The sequence below is a fragment of the Protopterus annectens genome, chromosome 4.part0 (genome assembly GCF_019279795.1).
Source record: "Protopterus annectens isolate FY-2018-M chromosome 4.part0, PAN1.0, whole genome shotgun sequence".
Taxonomy (NCBI): domain Eukaryota; kingdom Metazoa; phylum Chordata; order Ceratodontiformes; family Protopteridae; genus Protopterus; species Protopterus annectens.
The window spans coordinates 1,427,883,848-1,427,908,868 of record NC_056733.1 but is presented as its reverse complement, the minus strand read 5'-3'; the positions used below and the strand labels follow the sequence as shown (position 1 = coordinate 1,427,908,868).

The window sequence follows — 25,021 nt, the reverse complement described above, 5'->3', positions numbered from 1 at the left end:
GCTATTCATGCCCCAGATTTCCCAGTTATCTATGCCTGTGGATTAGAATGGCTTTGATGTATGCTTGTGACTTACAACATCTACAAACTGCCCCTGTCCTAAAAGGCCACAGGTGACAAGATGCGATATCCCATCCGCTGGTAAAAATTGCATTTGAATAGGCTTAGGGAAGAGCTCTGTTCCACATGAATGAGGAGTGTGTTCCAGAGAAGGGGTAATCTCTGGCGCACACACCCAGCCTTCAGCACATTTTGTTTGTCAGAGATGAGGTTCAAATCCTTAGATCTGATAATTATTTGTTTTGCAAATGTTAGCAGATCCATCAGGGCTGAATCAGAGGCATATTTTGCCCTTCACTAGTCTGTAGGAAACTGGCAGGACTTTGAGGTGGTCCATGTAGGACATATTGTTTACACCCTGTATGTGTTCTTTTAGTGATGAGCCTCTTGGGCCACTCTATTTGTTGCAAATGCCTGATCAGGTACATGAAGGATGCCTTGTACTCTACTACTGATCTAATTAGGGCTAAGCATAGTCTGACTATTATTTCCTTAGAGCTGGATGCCATGCCTTTACTTATAAGTTGCAGCCCATAGAAGGATTTTCTCACACACTTGGTGATCAAAGTTCAGGTTACTGTCAACCTGAGATGTCCTTCTATTCCTGTGTTGCAGTGTTCTTAGTGTGGGATTCCCCGCCTCAGGTGACCCGAACGTCGGCTCATATACAAAAGCTTAAGCCTGGCTACTGTAGGTGCATGGGATATCACACAGGGCCATAAACCAGGGCCCTTAAGTGTGATGTCTGCATGCACAGACCTCAGAACTTTTCAGCCACAGTCGACCATCACATCGATCGCTTCGCTCCTTTACTCGAAGATGTCTAAAGCTAAGTACCCTGTTGGGGATTTTGCCTTTGTTTTGCTTGAGCTTAGTTTGCTGTACTTGCCGTTAGCCAAGATGGGTAAATGTCTATGCTGGCGCCAGATTCCACACAAGGATACGCACAACCGCTGCATTTTCTGCCTGTGCAGAGAGCACAACAATACTGCTTGCCCTATTTGTCAATCATTTGTACCGAAGACCCTCTGATGCGGTCTGGCCGCCCTTAATCTATATTTAGAAAACCAGAGATGAGAAAAAAAGTGCTCAGGATGGATCCCAAATTGGTCACTCTGACAGAACCACCACGGGAAAAGGCCAATGTTTCCAGGCCTAGTTCCTCTGCCTCTCCGCAATCGGACGTCCCTCCAGCTTCCGGTTTTGGAGTTGAGGGACGTCCGATAGAACCGTCTATTTCAACAGCTCCCCGCGAGAAAGTCACTTTGGAAGTAACAGCCAGCACGTCCACAGAGTTGGCTCTGATGTCTGTCCTTAACGATGTCGAGGGGGAACGAGATATTGTCGGACGACAGACCAAGATGTCATTGCCTGAAGCCCCTACTGCTTCCCAGGCCTTCTCCTGAGACTACTCCTTTGAAAAGGAAGCATAAAGCAAAACACCAGACTCCACTCACTGAAGGAGTTCCAGACTGGCAATCCTTCAACTCCTTGATGCAGGCCTTTATGGCCCTTAGGCCCACAGCCTGTTCCCCCTCCACCATTCCCGTGCTCAGCCCAAGGCCTGCCTCAGCCATTTCTCTCCCTCTTCCTATTTCTCATGAAAGGGCATGAAAGGGAAGAAGGACAGGAATCATACTATTCATCCTCAGATGAATCGGTCTGTTCATCTCAAATTGCCTCGTCACTTGAATATTATTACCCAGATAAGGCATCCATTGAAGGGGACTTTCCACCAGAGGATATCACCTTTGGGGGGAACCATCACAAAGATGAAAGAATACTTTAAATGGGACACTTCCCAAATAATTGAAACTCAAAAGAGATACTTTAAGTTACTCCAAGTGGAATCTCCCCTGCCTTCTGCCATCCCACCAGTCATTCCTGCCTACCTTGATACAGTCTCTTCAGCATCAAAGAACCCAGACTCACAACCACCTTACCCCTAAGTGACCTGACTGGTTCTATAAAGTTCCAGATGAACAAAAATTTGTGGTAAAATCATCCCTGACAGACCCTGCTGTGATTGCTGTATTTCCTAACAAGACTGATTCCTTCGGCGTCTCTTCTGCCTACTGGCAAAGATAGCAAAATATGAACAGGATAGAAAAGGTTTATACCTCTTCCACCCTAGCCTTCAGAGCTATCAACTGTCAAACCCATATGATAAAGTATGCCTTGGACCTAGTATCACAAGCCTCTACTCTCCTGTCATCCACCCCCTGACTGCACTACCAAAACTGAGATAGCTTCTAAACTGTCCCTGGCTTTTCAGGTAGCCAGACATTCTATTAGATGCAGTTATGATGCAGCAGAGGCCTCAGCAAAGTCCGCAGCTTCTGCATCAGTATTCTGCAGATACTCTTTGTTTACACCTTCAACCCCTCCCAGAAGATTTCAAGTCAAAACTTTTAGATGCCCCGCTAGACCACAACCCCCAGTTTGGTAAACAGTCTGCAGACCTCTTTTAAAACCTGCCGGAGAAAAGTAGAGAGCTTCAAGACATCAAGCACCTACTAGTATCCCCCATTCCTAAAAATTACAGAAATTACCCTGCTAAGACTACCTTTTTCAGGAGGGCTTCCTCTTCCAGGCATAGGAGAGGAACCAGGAGGAAGACCACCTCCATACCAATTGCCTCACAACCTACTCAGCTTTTTCATGATAGAAGTGGACCCAGCACTGCAGGGCTGCTTTGCCCACCTCCGCTTGTCAGCCTGCCTCTCCCATTGCCTTCCCATTTGGAAATTTATCACATCAGATCGTTGGGTGGGGCAATAGTATAAAACAGATCCTTCCTTTTTTGGAAGGAATATGAAGGAAAAGCCCCATCCAAGGGGCACCCCCCCCCCCAAAAAAAAAATCAACTGCATTCCATTCCTCGGATAATGCACGACCTTCTCAATTTAGCAACCATAGAACCTATCCCTCGAGGACAGGAAGGAAAAGGCTTCTACTCAAGACTATTTCTGGTCCCCCAAAAAAGATGGGCCTTGGAGACCAACACTAAATTTATCCTTCCTAAACTGATTCCTAAAAGTACCATCATTCAGGATGCTATCTCCTCAAACTCTTCTCCCTTTAATCCCAGCCCAGGCCTACATGGCCACTCTAAATTTAAAGGAGGCTAATCTCCATATTCCCATAAAACCCTCCAACAAAAAATTCTTGCGTTTTACTGGACCCTGCTCTCATTTTCAGTTTACAGCCTTGCCCTTTGGTTTGTCTACTGCACCCAGGGTTTTCATAAAATGCCTAGCCCCAGCCATTGCTTACTGCAGGACCAAAGGTGTCCAAATCTATCCCTACCTAGATGACATTCTCCTTCTAGCAGAAATAGACCTCCTCCAAAAACATCTCGGGTTCACCACCTCCCTTCTACAAAACCTAGGTTTCACCCTCGACTTGCAGGAAAACAAAATCTTACTGGGCTGCAGCATCATGACAGACCTGATGCAGGCTTTCCTTCCCCAGGACAAAGTCCTGTCACTCTCCAGTCACTTCCAAAACCTTTTACTAGCTCCTCAGATATTTGCAAGACCATTCCTGCAAGTCCTGGGGCTGATGGCAACCAACATCCCTATGCTTTCCCTAGCAAGAATGCACATGCAAAAGTTCCATTGGTACCTGAAAAACATGTCACAGCACCAACGTTCCCTAGAGCAAAAAATTCCCATTCTGCCCTGCCTCAAAACAGAACTAAGGTGGTGGATTCAACAAATCCTTCATGACCCGGGACTACCACTTCATCTCACCTCCCCAACCCAACTTATGCATACAGATGCATCAGACTTAGGGTGGAGAGCCACCTTCAAAGGTTTCGGCTTATAGGAGGCGTGGAATCCTACCCTTCAAAAGAAGCATATCCATGTAAGGGAAATGACTGCAGTTCTTCTGGCCCTGGAGCCTTTTCTTCCTATCCTCCAACTAGGCCCTTTTCAAATATTCACAGACAACACCACAGTTATGTGGTATCTCAACAAACAAGGAGGGACAAGAGGTTACCTCCTATGCAGGATAACTATACAAATTTGGGAATTCGCCTCCAGGCACAACTTCATCCTGCAGGCCTCGTACATCCCCTCAGGACAACAAACGAGCAGATATTCTCAGCAGAACATCCTCTCTACAGCAACAGTGGATGTTGAACAGGGAGATCTTTCTAGACATTGTCCACTGGTGGGGCACACCTCAAGTGGATCTGTTTGCCTTCCCCTAGAACAGACAGTTGAACAAATAATGCACCAAGGATCACTTTCCACTTGCCTGGAGGGTGGATGCCTTCAGCATTCCATGGAAGGGACTGTTTCTATATGCTTTTCCACCCTTCCCACTAATCCATAGGGTCCTACTGAAAATCAGGAAGGACAAACCAAAAATCTTGCTGGTGACTCCCTACTGGCCAAGGCAGCACTGGTTCCCCCTACTTCTCTCATTAGCCAAGGGCAATCACCACAAGTTACCCCACAAGGTGGAACTACTCGCACAACAAAAATGAACTCTAATTCACCCTCACCAACAGATGTTAGGCCTGACACTCTGGGTGATAAACTTCCAATCCCTTTCAGACGCCACTACTCAAGAGGACATGCTTACAGTCCTGAGGGAGGCCAGGTAACCTGCTACTAGGAAATCATATTTATCAAAATGAGAGAAATTCTCCAAATGGTGTCAAACTAAGGAAAGGGAACCCAGCCAGGCAGACACCCACCCCTAGTCCTTGCCTATGTGTGAGAACTCATTAAGGGATGGCCTTTCCTACTCTTCAGTGAAAGTCCACCTTTTAGCCATTTCAGCTTGCCTACCTCTAGATTCCTCTTTGTTGTCCAGGCTGGATATAAAACTTTTCCTGAGAGAGGTCTTAACACATTAGACCAACTAGAAAACTAATCCCATCACTCTGGGACCTAAACTTCGTTTTGGAAAAACTAGCACTGCTACACTCCATATGTGTACATGGACGACTGTCCTGCTGGTGGCCATAACTTCTGCTAGGAGAGTGTCAGAGTGCAGGCCCTCATGGCCTTGCCCCCCCCCCCGACCACATTCCACAAGGATAGGGTGACCCTACGCACTAACCCGTCCTTGATGCCTAAAGTGGTCAACGAACTGTCCTTAAACCAATCCACCTACTTACCTTCTTCCCCTCTCCGACTAACAATAGTGAGAGGATTCTCCGTTCCATGGATGTACACAGGCAACTTAGATTCTACCTAGACAAAACTAAGTCCTTCAGAAAATCTAACCAACTGTTTGTTTCTTTCCACCCAAGGGCTCTGGGCAAGACAGTCTCCAAACAATTAATTTCTTGTTGGATTAGACTATCCATTTCCTCTGCTACTCGCACCATGGCAAGCACTTACCCCAGGAGGTGAGAGCTCACTCTACCAGAAGTATGGCTACTTCTAAAGCCTTCATCAAAGGGCTGGACACAGCATCCATTCTGGAAGCAGCCACCTGGTCCATAATTCACACCTTCACCAAACACTACAAATTAGACCATGTCTCCAGAGCCAGGGCAGGTTTTGCTAGAGCACTCCTGCAGTGCTTTCCGGAATCTTCCACTTCTACCTCCACCCTTCCCTCTGTTTAAGGTGTGGTACTCTCCCACACTAAGAATACTGCAACATAGGAGTAGGACATAGAATAGTTGTGTAAAATCTTACCATAAACATAGATGTACTTGTCTTCCATGTTGCAGTATTCCTTCCCTCCCTCAACCCCCCCTGTACTTTTTCTTTGGCCTTTGGGCTTGTCTCTTGGGCACTAGGAAGCTTTACTCTAGACCTTTACACTTCTGGCCGACATCACTTATTACTGTCTGTGGGACTGTCTGGCCATCAAGTTCTGAGGTTTGTCCGTGCAAACATCACATTTAAGGTCCCTTGGTTTATGCCCTGCATGAGATGTCCCACGCCCCTGCAGCAACCAAGGCTTAAGCTTTTGTATAGGAGCCGACATATGGGTTGCCTGAGGCAGGGAATCCCACACTGAGTACTGCAGCATGGAAGAGAAGGACATCTATGGTTATGGCAAGATTTTACAAAGCTGTTCTTTCATAGATAATGTCCACGAATGGGGCATACCACAGATAAATCTGTTTGCCTCCCCTCAGAACAGACTACAGCTGTTCTGCTCCAGAACTCCCTCCCCACTACCTTGAAGAGTGCAAGTCTTTTTGATTTCTTGGAAGGGACTGTATCTTTACGCCTTCCCACCCTTCCCATTTGTCCAGAAAGTCCTACTAAAAATCCAGAAGGACAAGCCAAAAGTCTTGCTGGTGACTCCTATTGGCCAAGGCAACATTGGATGTTCGTGTTTCACTGTTGCAGTCATCACATTTGGGTTATCCCTGCCAGGATGGCCCTCGGCCGGCCCGAATACTAGAGGCTTAGTATTTCTGCGTTGGTTGCTGTCACTTCAAGACTGACATCAGGTCGTAGGTAGTATAATGTAAGGCAGCCAACGCCATTACATCAGTCTTTCTTGCCATGGAGCCCGAAGCAGAAGCAGTTCTCACGAGTGCCGGTCGGCCGCTACCTGAGTTTCGTCTACCGAATTGAAGCTGAAGTCTTCTAAAGCTTAGTAGCTTGGAGATCCTTTTTTCTTGCACTAACTGATGTCAGAAAAAGTTAATTGTCTTGCCTGTGGAAAGCAAATACCACACCAAGACTTTCATTCTTACTGTGTCACTTGTTTAGGCCCAGACCACGATGTCCACCATTGTTGCTTCTGTGCTTTGTTCAACACCAGAACTATCCAACGTCAGGCCCTTATTGTAGCTAGATATTTTCTCTGTCAGTCCTCGATCTCTGATATGGCTTCAGTAAGTCATCAGCATATCTTCCAAAAAAATGTAAAGATAAAGACTGAGACAGACCGCACAGGTCCAAACATATTGACGACGCTTCTGTTAAGCTAGTCGTCATTTCTCTAGTCCACAGTGAGGCGCCTTTGCAGCCCCTGATTCCCACTTCTGTGGATTCGCAGGCCACTACCGAGACCCTTTCAGAGTCCGGTATGCCGCAAAACTCTTCTTCGACTAAGGATCCTGTGGTCGTTTCTACCTTGGATGGGTCCAGAGCCGCTGAACAAGTACCGACTTCCAAGGAAGTCCTTCACACTACCAATTCTCGACACAAACCGACGTAGTCTTTCGCGACTACCGATGTTTTTCGTGATTCACTGTTGCAGTCATTACATTTGGGTAATCCTGCTGGAAGGTTGCCCTCAGCTGGCCTGAATTCCAAAGTCTTGGGGCCTCCCTCGGCTGCTGTCACCCCTTCCCTGATGTCAGGGGTATAAAACATGCAGCCAACGCCATTTTCTTCAGTCTTTCTTGCTGCGCGGTGCCCGAAGCAGAAGCAGTTTGCAAGTGCCGGTCGGCCGACTCCTGAAATTTTCGCATTCTAGTTTCAGACCCGAAGTCTTCAATTAAAGCCAAGTACCCAGTTGGGGAAACTTTTTCTTGCTCCTTACCGATGTCAGTAAAACTTAATTGCATTACTTGTGGGAAGCAAATACCTCATAAGGATATTCATTTGTATTGCATTCCTTGCCTCTGCCCAGATCATAAAGTGCCTTGCTGTCGGTTTTGTGCTGGATTTAACCAACGCACTACTAAGCGTCGGTATATCTTTGCTTCAAAATATTTTGGAAACCGATTTAATTACCCTGAAATGTCATCGGATAGCAATCCAACTACCGGAGTTCACAAAAAACGCAAAGAAAAGGACTGAGACAGACCGAGGTAGAAAACAGACTACGAAGCTTCTCCTAAGCCAGTTGCCGGTACTCAGTGAGGTGCTTTCGCAGCCCCTGATACCCGCTAGTTGTGAGTCGCAGGCCTCTACCGAGACCCATACGGAGTCTGGTATGCCACGAGATTCTCAGAGTATTGTACTCGTGGATGTCTCTCCCTCGGATGGGTCCGGAGCTGCTGAGCAGGCACCGGCTTTTGAGGGTGTTTTCAGGCCTCAACATTTCTATATAAAACCGACGCCAGCTTCAAAAACAACTTCTGAGGCTAAAAGAACTAATGCACGAGCCACCTGCTCAGGCCCCTATGCCTAAAAAACAGATAATCAAAATGGCTGAGGACTTAATTACCTTGATAAGAGGCCTAGGCAAGACACTGATTATGAATCTTCAGATCAGGTTTCTATTTCTTCTTATTCCTCTTCTGATCAGGAATTTTCTATACCACCCTATGAGGATTCAGATGCAGAAGAATAATCCATCCCATCTGCATCTCCTCCTGAAGATTATTCTTTTGGAGAAACCTTGCATACCTTAAGGGAACATTTCCATTGGGAGAGTCAGGATTTCTCTGAATCAAAAAAAGGGGCTTGGGGATTTCCTCCTTCCTCAGCATAGGCCTTTGGCTGTACCTCCTGTATTAGACATTGTTGATGTGCTTTTGGAATCGAGCATTGCTCCTGATTCCCTACCTCCGGCTCCTAGTAAGCCAGACAGATATTACCAGGTTCCTGACTCCCACAAATTTTTATTCAAAAATCCTGCTGCTGATCCTGAAACCATCTCACAGGGTCCCAAAGTTGTAAAGGCCTCTACAGCCAAGAATCCTACCCCTTCTGATAGAGATTCCAGGGCGCTGGATAGATGGGGAAAGAAGGTTTATACGACTACAACCTTGGCAATTAGGGCCTTAAACTGCCAGATGTTCATAGTGTTTCACTGTTGCAGTCATGACTGTAGGGTTCTCCCCTGCCGGCAGGCAGTCCTCGGTCGGCCAGAATCCCAAAGTCTGGGTCCGGCGTCGGCTGTTCAACCATGCTCCCTGACGTCAGAGCGGCAGGAGTACAAAGCTGACAGCCGACACCATCTTCTCCAGTCTTTCTTGCCGTGCGGTGATAGTTCGCAAGTGCCGGTCGGCTGACTCCTGACGATTTTTTCTGATAAACTTCAGTCCGAAGACTTTCAGTCCGAAGACTTTCTTCTCCACTCAAAGCTAAGTACCCCGTTGGGGAAACTTTTTTCTTGCTCCAGTCCGATGTCAGAAAAAGTTAATAATTGTATTTCATGTGGAAAGCAAATACCTCATAAGGATTTTCATTCTTACTGTATTCCTTGCTTAGGCCCTGACCACGACATAGCTAGTTGTCGGTTTTGTGCTAGATTCAATCAACGTACAATTAAACAAAGGTACGGTTTTGCTTTTCATTACTTCGGTAGGCGCTTTAACTACAAAATGTCGTCTGATACGGTTCCGGCTACCGGAGTTTACAAACGTCGCAAGGATAAGGACAGGCCTCCGAGGTCCAAATCTGATGATAGCGCACAAGCGGAGCCAGCTTCAGGTTCGGCCGTCAGTGAGGTGCTTTTGCAGCCCCTGTCGTCAGCCATTTCAGAACCGATGGCCGAAACGGACTCTCATGAGGAGCCAACCAGGCCTTTAAATATCTCTATTGCAGGACCTTCGGACAATGCTCCTTCGGATGGGTCCGGAGCCGCTGTGCAGGTACCGGCTTCCGAAGGGGTTTTCAGGCCTACTCAGCTTCTAATAAAGGCAAAGCCAAAGACCAAGACAAAGACTCTTCCTCAATCAAAGACTGCAACACAGGCCTCTTCTGAACCGGCTCCCAAGTCACAGAAACAGTTACTCAAGGTGGCGGAGGATTTACTTACTATGATTAGGGGTTCACATCCCCCTCCAGATAAAAGGCCAAGACAGGATGTTTATTATGATTCCTCTGATCAGGCTTCTGTTACTTCAGTTTCCTCTTCTGACCAGGAATATTCTTTTCCTCCTTATGAGGATTCTGATGCTGAGGAATCCATTCCTTCAGCTTCTCCCCCTGAGGATTTCTCTTTTGGGGAAACTTTGCATGAAATGAGGGAACATTTCCACTGGGAAGGACAGGAGTATTCGGAATCTAAGAAAAGACTAAGGGATTTTCTTCTTCTCCCCCAACATAGACCCCTGGCTATTCCTCCTGTTTTGGATATTGTGGATGATGCTTTTTGGAGGCTAACTTAATCCCTGATTCTTTTCCTCCTGCTCCTGTCAAGCCTGATGGATATTACAGGGATGTTCATCGTGCATACAGCTGCAGTAATCACAGATGGGTTCTCTGCCATCAGGCGGTCCCTCGGTCGGCCGAATTCCAAAGTCTAGGTCCGGCGTCGGTTGTTGTTGCTTTCCTTCCTGACGTCAGTGAGGCAGGGGTATATAAGACACGGCTGACGCCATTTTCTTCAGTCTTTTTGCCGCGCGGTGCCCGAAGCAGCGCAAGTGCCGGTCGGCCAGCTCCTGAATTTACGAAAAATTGGAAACCGAAGTCTTCTTTAAAGCTAAGTACCCCGTTGGGGAAACGTTTCTTGCCTCAGACCGATGTCAGAAAAAGTTAGCAATTGTATTTCTTGTGGGAAGCAAATACCGCATAAGGATTTCCATTCCCTCTGCATACCTTGTTTAGGCCCAGACCACGACGTCTCGGGCTGTCGCTTTTGCGCTTCTTTCAATAAGCGTACTATTAAGCATCGGGCGGAGTTCGCCCAACACTATTTTGGTAAAGCCTTTGATTATAAAATGTCGTCGGAGACTCCGACTACCGTTTTGTCCAAAAAACGCAAGGACAAGGACCGACACCACGCCAACACCGGCTACACGTGGTCCGGTTCTCAGTGAGACGCCTATGCAGTCCCTGACTACTGACGACACTTCTTTATCTGTGTCTTCTGTAACCGAGACCGCAGGTACCTCGGCCCATACCCAGACTACAACCACTGAAGCCACTGTGAGCGCTGAGCCTCCTAATGTGGACAGGTCCACTTCCACCCATGGTGTCTTTAGACCCTCATCTTCCTTTTCCATTAAGGCCTTTACTAAGTCCAAATCAGCCAGACATCCCAAGAGGCCTGTTGCACAGGGCCCTTCTCCAGGCCCCATGCCTAAAAAGCAGATGCTAAAAATTTCTGAGGATTTAATTACTCAGGGGTTCCCAACCCCCTCCAGACAAGAGACCCAGAGTGGAGGAAGTTTCTCCCTCTTCTGATCAGGGCTTCATTTTTTCAGAGCATTCTGATGTAGAGGAACACTCTTACTCCCCTTTTGAAGATTCTGATGCAGAGCAGTCCATTCCTTCTGTATCCCCTCCAGAGGATTTTTCTTTTGGGGAAACCTTGCACACCTTGAGGGAACACTTCCATTGGGAAGGCCAAGACTTTTCTGATTCCAAGAAAAGACTTAGAGAATTTCTTTTGTTACCTCAACACAGACCTCTGGCGATACCTCCTGTCTTGGACATACTTGATGATGTTTATTCGGAGGCTTGCCTTAATCCAGATTCCCTGCCTCCTGCCCCAGTCAAGCCTGATAGGTACTACAGAGTTCCTAACTCTCACCAGTTTCTTTACAAAAGCCATAATGCTGACCCTGAAAACATTTCTCAAGGCCCCAAGGGTATGAAGGCCTCTACTGACAAGAATCCACTACCTTCCGAAAGAGAGTCAAGATCCTTAGAAAGTGGGGAAAAAAGGTATATACCTCGGCCACCCTAGCCATGACGGCCTTAAATTGTCAGTTCCATATGCTTAAATATCAGCATTTTCTGTTATCACAATTAAGAAATAAAATGTCTCAACCTGAACAACCAGATTTGAAGGAGTTGCAGGATATGTTGCATAGTGCAGAACAAGTGGGTAAACACACCTTACAATGTGGCTATGCTGCCCTAGAGGCCTCAAGTAGAGCTGCTGTTACAGGATCAGTCATTCGTAGACAGGCCTGGCTTAGGGAACAAATCTTGCCTGATCATGTGAAAGCTAAACTGCTAGATGCTCCTTTACAAAAGGATGTGCTTTTTGGTACTAATGCAGAGGAGATACTACGGAAAATGGAAGAAAAAGACAAATCTATGCAAACTGTCAAAGCTTTTCTACAGGTTCAACCACCACGTTTTAGCAGAAATTGGCCTACAAAAAACTGGTCCTTTCCAGCCACGGACAAGCCCCAAAGAGGTAGATACAGGCGCACAAGGGGCAGAGGACAATCACAAGGATCATATAGAGGCAGGCAATGGCAAACTCCAGCACCAAGAGGTGGCGAAGACAGTGCACAACAATACAGGAAACAAACCCAATGACTTCCTCCTTTCCATGCCAAGCAAGTCTCAGCTGGCAGCCCCCTTGGGAGGACAACTGGCATTATTTGCAAGAAATTGGCATATTGTCACAACAGACAAATGGATCCTGGACGTTATAAACAGAGGCTACAGATTTTATTTTCACACTCTTCCAAAAATGAGAGGCATGCCAAACCTGCCACACAATCAAAAGGCAGAGGCACAACTACAAATTTCAAAGCTGTTAGACATGAAAGCTATTCAAGAGGTTCCTACTCACAAACAAGGTTAAGGTTTTTATTCCAGGCTATTTCTGGTACCAAGGAAAGGAACCGACTGGAGACCCATTTTGGACTTATCCATCCTAAACACATTCTTACTCGTACCAACATTCAAGATGCTCACATTACAGCAGCTTCTTCCCATGCTGGGCAAGGAGTTTTGGGTGGTAACATTGGACCTCAAGGAGGCATACCTGCATGTCCCAATCAGACAAAGTTGCAGAAGATACCTCAGATTTCTTGCAGGTTCAATCCACTATCAATTCTCTGCATTGCCCTTTGGCTTATCTACTGCGCCCAGAGTATTCGCGAAATGCCTGGCATCAGTAATTGCCTACTGCAGACTTCAAGGGATACAAATTTACTCTTATTTGGACGACTGCCTGATCCAAGCGGACAGCAAGCACATACTTCTGGAACATCTGGCTTATGTAACACGGTTACTGAATTCTCTGGGATACACAGTCAACAAAGAGAAATCCAGGCTAACACCATCTCAGAAAATAACTTTCCTGGGTGCCAACTTGGACACAAACACCCAGATGGCCTATCTTACGCCAGAAAAACAAGGGCAACTAACTCACTACTTCAAAATACTAGCAAATTGTACCAGGCTTACTGCAAGGAAAATCCTGCAGGCTCTGGGCTTCATGGCATCTTGCATTCTTTTAATCCCATGTGCAAGGTTGCACATGAGGAAACTTCAATGGTACCTAAAAATCCTATGGTCTCAACACAGACACAGTTTGGAAAAAAATAATACCAATAATTCCATGTTTACAAAAGGAATTTCTATGGTTGGCCCAAGCATGCCAATCAAACACAGGTCTCCCATTCTGCAAGCCTCAAGCAATTCAAGTCATCACAACAGACGCCTCAGATTACACCTGGGGGGCACACATGACAGACAGGTGCATTCAGGGCAAATGGTCCCAAAACGAAAAGCACCTTCATATCAATCAAAAAGAAATGCTAGCAGTGATAAATGCAGTTACAGCTTTCAAGGACCTCCTGCATCCAGGACAATTATTGATAAGAACAGACAACACCACAGTAATGTGGTACATAAACAAACAAGGAGGAACACATTCATACCCGCTGTGCAGACTAGCCATGACACTTTGGAACTTGGCTCTGGAATGGCAAATCGAACTTCAAGCACAGTACTTGCCAGGTTTGGAAAACACACTGGCAGACAATCTAAGCAGAAATATGACAGATCCACACGAATGGAAGTTGCATCCTCAAGTGTTTACAAAGATAATTCAAGCGTGGGGAAAGCCAGACATAAATCTCTTCGCCTCCCACAGGAATCATCAATTGGAAAAGCTCTGTTCAAGGACCTTTCATCCAAAGGCCTGGAGAGTGGACGCCCTCTTAGTTGGACAGCATGGACAGTTTACGCTTTCCCACCTCCGCCTCTTCTGCCCAAGGTGCTCTTGAAAGCAAGAGCAGACAGACCGAAGATGATACTGATTGCTCCAGACTGGCCAAGACAACGTTGGTACCCACTCCTGAGGAGCCTAACGCATTCTCCTCCCTGGCCCCTACCTCTGATGCCTCTTGTACTGACTCAACACAGCTACAAAACACTTTAGTCAGTTAAAAACACTCAATCTCGCTGCATGGAAAATTCCTTAACAACACAACAGACCCTACTCCCCAAAGAGGTGCAGGATGTCATTTTGGAGGCGAGAAGGCCATCTACTAGAAAGGCTTACTCCGCTAAATGGAAACGGTTTTGTTCTTGGAATGAGAAAAAAGGCCAGGATCCTAGAAAACTGAATTTGCCTCAGGTATTACAGTATCTAGCTGAGCTGCTGAACAGTGGACTTTCATTTTCCTTCGTAAAAATCCATGCCTCAGCCATTTCTGCAGAATTCAACACTGATCCACCCTTATTCTCTCACCAACTCTTAAGACAGTTCCTCAGAGGGGCTAAGAATATAAGACCACCAAGGAAACAACCAATACCAGCCTGGGATCTTAATTACATTCTGGAAAAATTAACATTGCCTCCCTTTGAACTAGCTGCCCCAACAGATTTGCAATATTTGTCCTGGAAAACAGCTTTCCTTCTGGCCATTACCTCAGCTCGTAGGGTTTCGGAACTACAAGCCATCATGGCTGTGCAGCCCTTTCTCATCTTCCATCAGGACAGGGTTTCCCTTCGAACCAACCCGTCATTTATGCCTAAAGTGGTATCCAGGGTAGCTTTAAATCAAGCCATACACTTACCTACCTTTTACCCCAATCCTCAAAACAAAGGGGAAAGGCTGCTATACTCCTTAGATATCCATAGACAGCTACGTTATTATTTGGACAGAACAAAGCCTTTCAGGAAATCAGAACAACTCTTTGTGTCCTGTACTGTAGGAGCTCAAGGGAAGCCAGTCACCAAACAGACAATTTCTAAATGGATAGGCCACTGCATACGGTTTTGTTACTCCTATCATGGAAAATCTGTCCCTACGGGCATCAGATCCCACTCCACCAGGGCCACAGCTACCTCTACAGCCTTCCTCAGAGGAGTTCCTATCAAAGATATTTTGGAGGCAGCCACGTGGAGTTCTGCGCATACCTTCACAAAAAACTACCATCTGCCTTTATATTCCAAAACTAGAGCAGGCTTTGCCACTGCCGTGTTGCAGGGCATTCTGGCTCAGCCCAGTTCTACCTAGTGCCTACCACCCTGTGCGTAGCTTTGGGATTCTACCCATCTGTGATTACTGCAGCTGTATGCACGATGAACATAGTACAGTTTTGTACCTACCATAAATGTAGATGTTCGAGTGCTAATACAGCTGCAGTACAGGTTACCCTCCCTCCTTCCCCTCTTGGTAAAGGCCTAGGGCCTAACCCCTCTTCATACAACCTGCCTGGGTTATCCTTCTATGGTATATTTGCTTGCATCTACTGATTTTTGATTATTTTGCATTGCATGTATATATACACATATATATATATATATATATATATATATATATATATATATATATATATATATCTATATATATAATTTATGTGTTGCCTTCCTTCTGGGGGCACCTGACATCTGGGGCAAGAAAGACTGAAGAAAATGGCGTCGGCTGTGTCATATATACCCCTGCCTCACTGACGTCAGGAAGGAAAGTGACAACAACCGACGCCGGACCTAGACTTTGGAATTTGGCCGACCGAGGGACCGCCTGACGGCAGAGAACCCATCTGTGATTACTGCAGCTGTATTAGCACTCGAACATCTACATTTATGGTAGGTACAAAACTGTACTTCCCTGATTCCCACCAGTTTTTATACAAGAACCCTTCTGCTGACCCTGAAACCATTTCTCAGGGTCCTAAGGGCGTTAAGGCCGCTTCTGCCAAAAATCCCATTCCCACTGAAAAGGATTCTAGATCTTTAGAAAGATGGGGCAAAAAAGTGTACACTTCTGCTACTTTGTCCATTAGGGCTTTAAACTGTCAGTTTCATATGCTGAAGTACCAGCAATTTCTCTTGTCTGTTTTAAAACAAAAGCTTACTTCCATTTCTGCCTTTGCAGATGATAAGGAATTACATGACTTATTGCATGCCACTGAGCAAGTTGGGAAGCATGGTTTACACTGTGAATTTGATGCCTTGGAGGCTTCTTGTAGGGCTGCTGCCTCCGGCACAGTCATTAGAAGGCATGCATGGCTAAAGGAACAAAATTTGCCAGAACAAGTAAAAGCTAAATTATTGGATGCTCCTGTTCAGCATAGTGTTTTGTTTGGATCAAAAGCTGAAGAGGTGATTAAAAAGATGGAGGATAAGGCGAAATCCATGCAAACAGTTAAAGATTTCTTACAAGTACAGCCACCAAGATTTAACAGAAATTGGCCTTCTAAAAATGGGTCCTTTCCCACTTCAGACAGGCCTCAGAGGGGTAGATGTAGATGTTCCAGAGGAAGGCCTCAGACACAAGGTTCTTATAGACAAGACAGTGGACTGCTTCCACCCCTAGGGGAGGAGAGGACAGGTCACAAACTCATAGGAAACAAACTCAATGACTCCCTCTGTTGGGCTGCAGGAACTTCTTGCCTGGAAGCCCCTCTCGGAAAACTCTTTTTTTTTATCAAAATTGGACTCGTATAACCCAAGACAAGTGGGTTCTGGATGTGGTTTTAAGAGGTTACAAATTCCATTTTCATACCCTGCCAAGGCCAAGCGGATGGCCAGACCTTCCAAAACATCAATGGACAGAGGCCTTAAACCAGGTGTAAGCTCTTTTGGCTATGAAAGCCATAGAACTGGTTCCACTTTCAGAGAGGGGACAAGGTTTTTACTCGAGGCTCTTTCTAGTCCCCAGGAAGCAAAACTCCTGGAGACCCATTCTGGATCGGTCAGTCTTGAACACCTTTCTAGAGATTCCAAAATTCAAGATGCTTACTGTACAGCAGCTACTTCCAATGCTGTCCAAAGATGCTTGGATGGTAACTTTGGATTTAACGAAGGCATATCTACACATTCCCATCAGGCAGGAACGCAGAAAATACCTCAGGTTCAAGGCCGGATCGAGGCACTTTCAATTCTCTGCGCTGCCCTTTGGATTGTCTACTGCGCCCAGGGTTTTCACCAAATGCCTGGCTCCAGTAGTAGCTTACTGCAGACTCAAGGGAATTCAAATTTACTCTTATCTGGACGATTGTCTAATTCAGGCAGACAGCAAGGATGTCTTACTCCAGCATCTAGAATTTGTTCAGAACCTCCTCAAGTTCCTGGGATTCTCTGTAAACATAAAAAAGTCAAATTTGACACCCTCACAACAGATAACTTTTCTGGGTGCTCTTCTAAACACCACAACCCAGATGACATTTCTAACATCTGAAAAACAATTACAGCTGGCTTCAACTTTCAAAACTTTGGCAACTTTAACTCAGCTATCTGCAAGGAGATTCCTGCAGGCTTTGGGTTACATGGCCTCCTGCATCCTTCTCGTACCATATGCAAGACTACACATGAGGAAAATACAGTGGTACCTAAAAAGTGTATGGTCTCAGCATTGCCACAGTTTAGACATACTGATCTCCGTCCTGCCTTGCCTTCAAAAGGAATTACTTTGGTGGTCCGGGGCATGTACTCTAAACAAAGGGGAAATCCTTCTGTCTGCCTCCTGCCACTCAGATTCTAACCACAGATGCCTCGGATTATGCTTGGGGAGCCCATTTTCAGGGCAACTGTCTGCAGGGCCTTTGGATAAAGGATCAGAAGCACCTGCATATCAATTTAAAGGAAATGTTAGCTGTCCAGGAAGCTCTACTGGCCTTCAGGAATCTTTTACATCCAGGACAACTACTAATACGGGCAGACAACACCACAGTTATGTGGTACATAAACAAGCAAGGGGGATCTCATTCCTACCCCCTTTGCAGACTAGCCATGGATCTATGGAACACAGCTCTAGCTTGCAATTTGGACCTTCAAGCTCAGTTTCTACCAGGGAAGCTAAACTTACTGGCAGACAGTCTGAGCAGAAACCTTTCGGATCCACACGAGTGGATGCTGGACACCAAAATATTCAGGATGATAACAGCAGTCTGGGGATGTCCTCACATAGACCTCTTTGCATCCCACCTCAATCAACTACAGAATTTCTGCACCAGGACTTTCCACAAAGAAGCTTGGAAAGTGGATGCCCTATCATTCAGTTGGAGGAACCTCTCGGGATATGCCTTTCTGCCTCTTCCTCTTCTTCCACGGGTATTATTAAAGATAAAACAGGGCAAGCCCAAGATGATAATCTTGCTGGCCCCAAATTGGCCTCGACAGTTTTGGTACCCAACTCTAAAAAACCTATGTCTGGAGCCCCCTTGGGTTTTACCTCAGTCTCCGAACCTTCTGTCCCAACATCAGGGTCAGGTTCTACACTCTCATGTCAGAACTCTCAGCCTGGCGGCCTGGTTAATCCAGGGCCTTTGATTTCTTCTTTCCTACCCAAGCAGGTTATGGATGTCATTTTAGAAGCCAGACATCCTAGTACTAGAAAATCTTATGCAGGAAAATGGAAAAGATTTTGTTCCTGGATGTAGGCTCAGGATTCTGATCCTCTTCTTCCGAACATTCCTTTAATTTTACTTTACTTGACAGATCTCTTACATAAGGGCCACTCTTTCTCTTCCATTAAGATACATGCCTCTGCTATTTCTGCTCATTATAATACAGACCCTCCAATCTTTTCCCACCAGCTCATGAGACAGTTTCTCAGAGGAGCTAAGAACTTAAGACCTCCTAGATCTCCTCCCATTCCTGCTTGGGATCTCAACTATGTTTTGGAAAAACTAACCTTGCCTCCTTTTGAGCCTGCCGCCTCTTCTGACATAAAGATTTTATCTTGGAAGACAGCTATTCTGTTAGCCCTAACCTCTGCCAGGAGAGTTTCAGAGTTGCAAGCTCTTATGGCTGTGGAACGTTATATTATTTTTCATCAAGACAGAGTGTCTTTGAGGACTAATCCTACCTTCATGCCTAAGGTGGTTTCCAAAGTGGCTTTAAATCCGACTATCCACTTGCCAACCTTTTTCCCCACTTCTCAAAATAAAGGGGAAAGGATCTTGCATTCCTTGGATGTACACAGACAACTACGTTTTTACCTGGACAGAACCAAGGACATCAGAAAATCAGAACAATTGTTTGTTTCTTATGCTTCAAGTTCCCAAGGTAAAGCCATTTCAAAACAGACCATTTCTAAATGGATTGCTCATGGAATCAGATTTTGTTATTCTCACCATGGAAAGCAAGTCCCAGGGAGTATACAGATTCATTCCACCAGAGCTGCTGCCACTTCTGCGGCTTTTCTCAGGGGAGTTCCTACCAAAGACATTTTGGAAGCTGCAACTTGGAGTACAGTGCATACTTTTTCTAAGCACTACAGTCTACCTCTCTACTCTAAGTCTAGGGCAGGCTTTGCCTCTGCAGTCTTGCAGGGCCTTTTAGCCGCCCCTTCTTCTTTATGACCACCCCCCTTTCTTTCAGCTTTGGGATTCTACTCTACAGTCATGACTGCAACAGTGAAACACGATGAACATAGTACAGTTGTGTACACCTACCATAAATGTAGATGTTCGAGTGTCTTCAGTGTTGCAGTCTGGGTTTCCCTCCCTCCTGTCCCCTCTTATTTTTACTTTTGTTTGGTCCCTTTTTTCACCATTCTTCTGAGGTGTATTTGCAAAGGATATGGGACCTTTCTCATTTTGGGACTCCTGACATCTGGGGCAAGAAAAACTGGAGAAGATGGCGTCGGCTGTCAGCTTTGTACTCCTGGCGCTCTGACATCAGGGAGCATGGTTGAACAGCCGACGCCGGACCCAGACTTTGGAATTCTGGCCGACCGAGGACTGCCTGCCGGCAGGGGAGAACCCTACAGTCATGACTGCAACCGTGAAGACACTCTAACATCTACATTTATGGTAGGTGTACACAACTGTACTTTTCATATGCTTAAATATCAACAGCATGTTATGGGATTATTGAAACAGAAAATGTTGTTTTCTGAATGTGTGGAAAATAAAGAATTACATAAATTACTGCATGCAGCAGAACAGGTTGGAAAGCATACTTTGCAATGTGGTTTTGATTCCTTGGAGGCCTCTTGCAGGGCCGCAGGTACTGCATCTGTGATTAGAAGGCACGCCTGGCTCAAGGAGCAAAATCTGCCTGATCATGTTAAAGCTAAATTGTTGGAGGCACCTTTACAGCATGATATTCTGTTTGGTAATAAGGCAGAAGAGGTTTTAAAGAAAATGTAAGACAAAACTAAATCTATGCAAACTGTAAAATATTTCTTACAAGTGCAGCCACCCCGATTCAGTAGACACTGGCCTGCTAAAAATTGGTCCTTTCCTGTGTCCAACAGAGCCGCACAAGGCAAATCCAGGCATTCAAAAGGCTCCAGAATCCAATTACAAGGATGTTCATCGTGTTACCCTGCTGCAGTCATCACACTTGTGTTATCTTGTCATCAGGCGGTCCCGTAGTCGGCCTGAATTCCAAAGTCTTGGTCCGGCGTCGGTTGCTGTCGCTTCTTCCCTGACGTCAGTGTGCCAGGGGTATATATGATGCATCTGACGCCATTTTCTCCAGTCTTTCTTGCCCGAAGCAGAAGCAGTTCGTAAGTGCCGGTCGGCCGACTCCTGAGATTTTCGAAGTCGAATTTCAGATCTGAAGTCTTCAGTAAAGCGAAGTACCCCGTTGGGGAAACTTTTCTTGCCTCAGACCGATGTCAGAAAAAGTTAACAATTGTATTTCTTGTGGGAAGCAAATACCTCCTAAGGATTTTCATTCTTATTGTATACCTTGCCTAGGCCCAGACCGCAACGTCACTGGTTGTCGCTTTTGTGCTAGGTTCAATAAGCGTACTATAAAAAGACGCTTTGATTTCGCACGACACTGCTTCGGTAGAAAATTTAACTATATTATGCCATCGGAGCAACCGACTACCGGCGTGCACAAAAAATGCAAGGATAAGGACAGGCAGCCTAGACCCAAGCCAGACTCCGAGGCCTCGGCTGGGCCGGTCTCCGGTCCACCGGGTTTTAGTGAGGCTCCTACGCAGCCCCTGGCTACCGCAGAATTGGAACCCAAGACCGCTTTGGAGCCTTTGGCGGAGAGTGCTAGGCCGACGCAGCCATTTTCTTTAGCCCCTGCCGACGACATTGCAGAAAGAGATGGTGCTGCCAAAACACCTTTGGTTTCTGAAGGTGTCTTCAGACCGACTACGCTCACTATAAAAACATATCCTAAGCTCAAGACTCCTATTAAACCAAAAAAGACTGCACTTCAGTCTCCAGTTCAAGGCCCCATGCCTAAGAAACAGATGCTTAAAATAGCTGAAGATTTAATCTCTTTAATCAGGGGTTCCCAACCCCCCCCCCCCTAGACAAGAGGAAGATTATGCCTCCTCTGATCAAGTGTCTGTTTCCTCAGGCTCCTCTGAGGACCAAGATTACTCCTTTCCCCCTTATGAAGATTCTGATGCTGAGGATTCCATTCCCTCAGCTTCTCCTCCTGAAGACTATTCCTTTGGGGAAACTTTACACACTATGAGGGAACAATTTCACTGGGAAGGTCAGGACTACTCTGACTCAAAGAAGAGGCTCAGAGAATTTCTTTTACTCCCCCAGCACAGACCTCTTGCTTTCCCCCCAGTTTTAGACATTGTGGATGATGTTTACTTAGAATCTAGTTTAAATCCATATTCTCTGCATCCTGCTCCAGCCAAACCAGACAGATATTATAGAGTGCCTGACTCCCACAAATTCCTTTATAAAAGCCCTGTTGCTGATCCAGAGACCATCTCCCAGGGTCCAAAAGGGGCTAAGGCTTCTATGGCGAAAAATCCTGTACCCTCTGAAAGGGACTCCAGAGCTCTAGACAGGTGGGGGAAAAAGGTTTACACCTCAGCCACTCTAGCTATGAGACCACTAAATTGTCAATTTCACATGCTAAAATACCAGCAATCTATAATGTCTCAAATAAGACAAAAAATTAGCACACTCCCTCAGCAATCTGAATTGAAAGAAATGCAGGATCTGTTGCATGCAGCTGAACAGGTGGGCAAACATACTTTACAATGTGGATTTGATTCTTTGGAGGCTGCCTGTAGAGTAGCTGTTACTGGGTCTGTTATACGTAGTCATGCTTGGTTAAAGGAACAAACTCTGACTGATCATGTTAAAGCAAAGCTTCTAGATGCCCCCCTACAGCAGGATGTCCTATTTGGAGTTAAAGCAGAAGAAGTCTTAAAGAAAATGGAGGATAAGGCAAAATCTATGCAGACGGTCAAAGATTTTCTACAGGTTCAGCCCCCTCGCTTCAGCAGAAATTGGCCAACAAAAAATTGGTCTTTCCAGCTACTGACAGACCACAGAGGGGTAAACACAGACGCCCAAGAGGCAGAGGACAACCACAAACCCACTACAAACCTCGACAGTGGGGCACTGCAACACAGAAGGGAGGAGAAGACAGGCCCCAAACTACTAGAAGGCAAACTCAATGACTTAAACCTCATATGGCCAAGCAAGACTCTCTTGGCAGCTCCCTTGGGAGGAAAATTAGCACTTTTTTCAGACAACTGGCACATCGTCACAAAGGACAAATGGGTCCTAGACATAATTTCACAAGGATACAGATTCCATTTCCACACCTTGCCAACGAAAAGAGGAATGCCAAACCTGCCACAAAATCAATGGGCAGAGGCATAAAAACAAATTACAGCTCTCATGGACATGAGAGCCATTCAACTGGTACCTACACGGGAGCAAGGCCAAGGATTTTAATCGAGACTCTTTCTAGTCCCCAGAAAGGACAATGCCTGGAGACCAATTCTGGACCTTTCAATTCTAAACACCTTCTTACAAGTACCCAAATTCAAGATGCTAACACTACAGCATCTTCTTCCCATGTTGGGCAAGAAAGCATGGCTAGTAACGTTGGACCTCAAGGAGGCATACCTGCATGTCCCTATCAGACAAAATTGCAGAAGATACCTCCATTTCATTGCAGGTTCAACCCATTACCAATTCTCTGCACTGCCCTTTGGCGTATCCACTGTGCCCAGGGTTTTCACAAAATGCCTGGCACCAGTAATTGCATACTGCAGACAAAGAGAAATTCAAATATACCCATACCTGGACGACTGTCTCATCCAAGCAGAAAGCAAGAACATCCTCTTACAACATCTGGCTTTTGTAAAACATCTTTTAAGTTGCCTAGGGTACACAGTAAATGAAAAGAAATCAAAACTAGTACCCTCACAAAATATGACATTCCTGGGTGCCAGCTTGAATACATAGGCCCAGAAGGCTTATCTGACAACAGACAAACAACTACAACTAGCTCAGTATTTCAAAACAATGGCAACAAAGACCCAACTCCCTGCAAGAAAAATTCTGCAGGCCTTGGGCTTCATGGCATCTTGCATACTACTAATACCATTTGCAAAGCTGCATATGAGGAAATTACAGTTGTACCTAAAAAGCGTATGGTCTCAACACAGCCACAGCTTGGACACAATGATATCTCTCATTACCTGCCTTCAACAAGAGTTTCTATGGTGGTCACAGGCATGTCACCTCAACAAGGGTCAGCCTTCCACCTTGCCCCCAGCCAGGCAAATTATGATGACAGATGCATCGGACTATGCCTGGGGGGCACACATGGCAGGACAGTGCGTTCAAGGCATATGGACTGCAGATCAAAGGAATCTGCACATGAATCAAAAAGAGATGCTAGCTGTACAGAATGCTCTGACAGCCTTCAAGAACCTCTTACATCCAGGACAGCTTACAATAAGGACGGACAACACCACAGTAATGTGGTACATAAACAAACAAGGGGATACACACTCCTACCCTCTATGCAGGCAAGCAATGACCTTGTGGAACACAGCACTGACTTACCAAGTTCAGCTACAAGCTCAATTCCTGCCAGGGAAAAAAGAAAGCATTGGCAGACGACCTCAGCAGAAACATCATGGATCCTCGCGAGTGGAAACTGGATCCACAAGTATTTGCAATGATAATTCAAAATGGGGCCGCCCAGACGTAGTTTTGGGGCTGGCAAACAGGTCTATCAGCTAACAAAATTTTGTACAAGGACACTTCACCATCAAGCTTGGAAAGTGGACGCACTCTCATTCAGTTGGAAAAACCTGACAGTATATGCCTTCCCTCCATTGCCCCTTCTCTCAGAGGTGCTTCTGAAAGTCAGAAAGGAGAGACCACGAATGATACTCATAGCCCCAGACTGGCCACGCCAGCACTGGTACCCACTATTAAGGAATATGGCCCAGGGCCCACCTTGGATTTTACCACAAATTGCCCATTTGCTCACACAGCAAGACAAATCAGATTCTTCACAGCCAGCTGAAAACCTTAAATTTGGCTGCATGGCAAATCACCTAAGCATCCAGCCAGCTCCTCTTCCTCAAGCAGTTATGGATGTTATTCTGGAAGCTAGGAGGCCCAGCACCGGGAAGGCCTAGTCGGACAAATGGAAAAGGTTTTGTGCCTGGAACCAAGCTAAAGGCCAAAATATCCTTCAGCCTCATATGCCTCAGATTCTACAGTATTTAACTGAGATGTTGCACAAAGAACATTTTTTATCCATTAAAATCCACGCCTCAGCTATTTCAGCCCACTACAACACGGATCCACCCTTATTTTCACATCCACTTCTAAGGCAGTTCCTCAGAGGGGCAAAAAACATTAGGCCCCCCAGGAGAGCACCTACACCAACCTGGGACCTCAACTTTGTTCTGGAAAAACTTACGCTACCTCCCTTTGAACCAGCTTTCTCTGCTGATCTAAAGTTTATATCATGGAAGACTGCCCTGCTGCTCGCAATAACTTCAGCCAGAAGAGTCTCAGAGCTTCAGGCACAAATGACAGTGGAACCTTTCCTCATTTTCCATCAAGTTTTTCTACGAACTAATCCTTCCTTCATGCCTAAGGTGGTATCCAGTGTGGCTTTAAATCAAACCATTCACTTACCCACCTTCTTTCCAAATCCACAGAACAAAGGAGAAAGACTCCTACATTCCTTGGACATTCACAGGCAACTTCGTTACTACTTGGATAA

The 25,021-nt window shown here is 45.8% G+C and overlaps 1 protein-coding gene across 1 annotated transcript in view; it reads left to right on the top strand.

The window, feature by feature from the left end:
* Window positions 1–25,021, top strand: part of AFF4 (AF4/FMR2 family member 4) — a 2,373,445-nt gene that overhangs the window by 542,323 nt on the left and 1,806,101 nt on the right. The gene's annotated exons all lie outside the window — the stretch shown is intronic.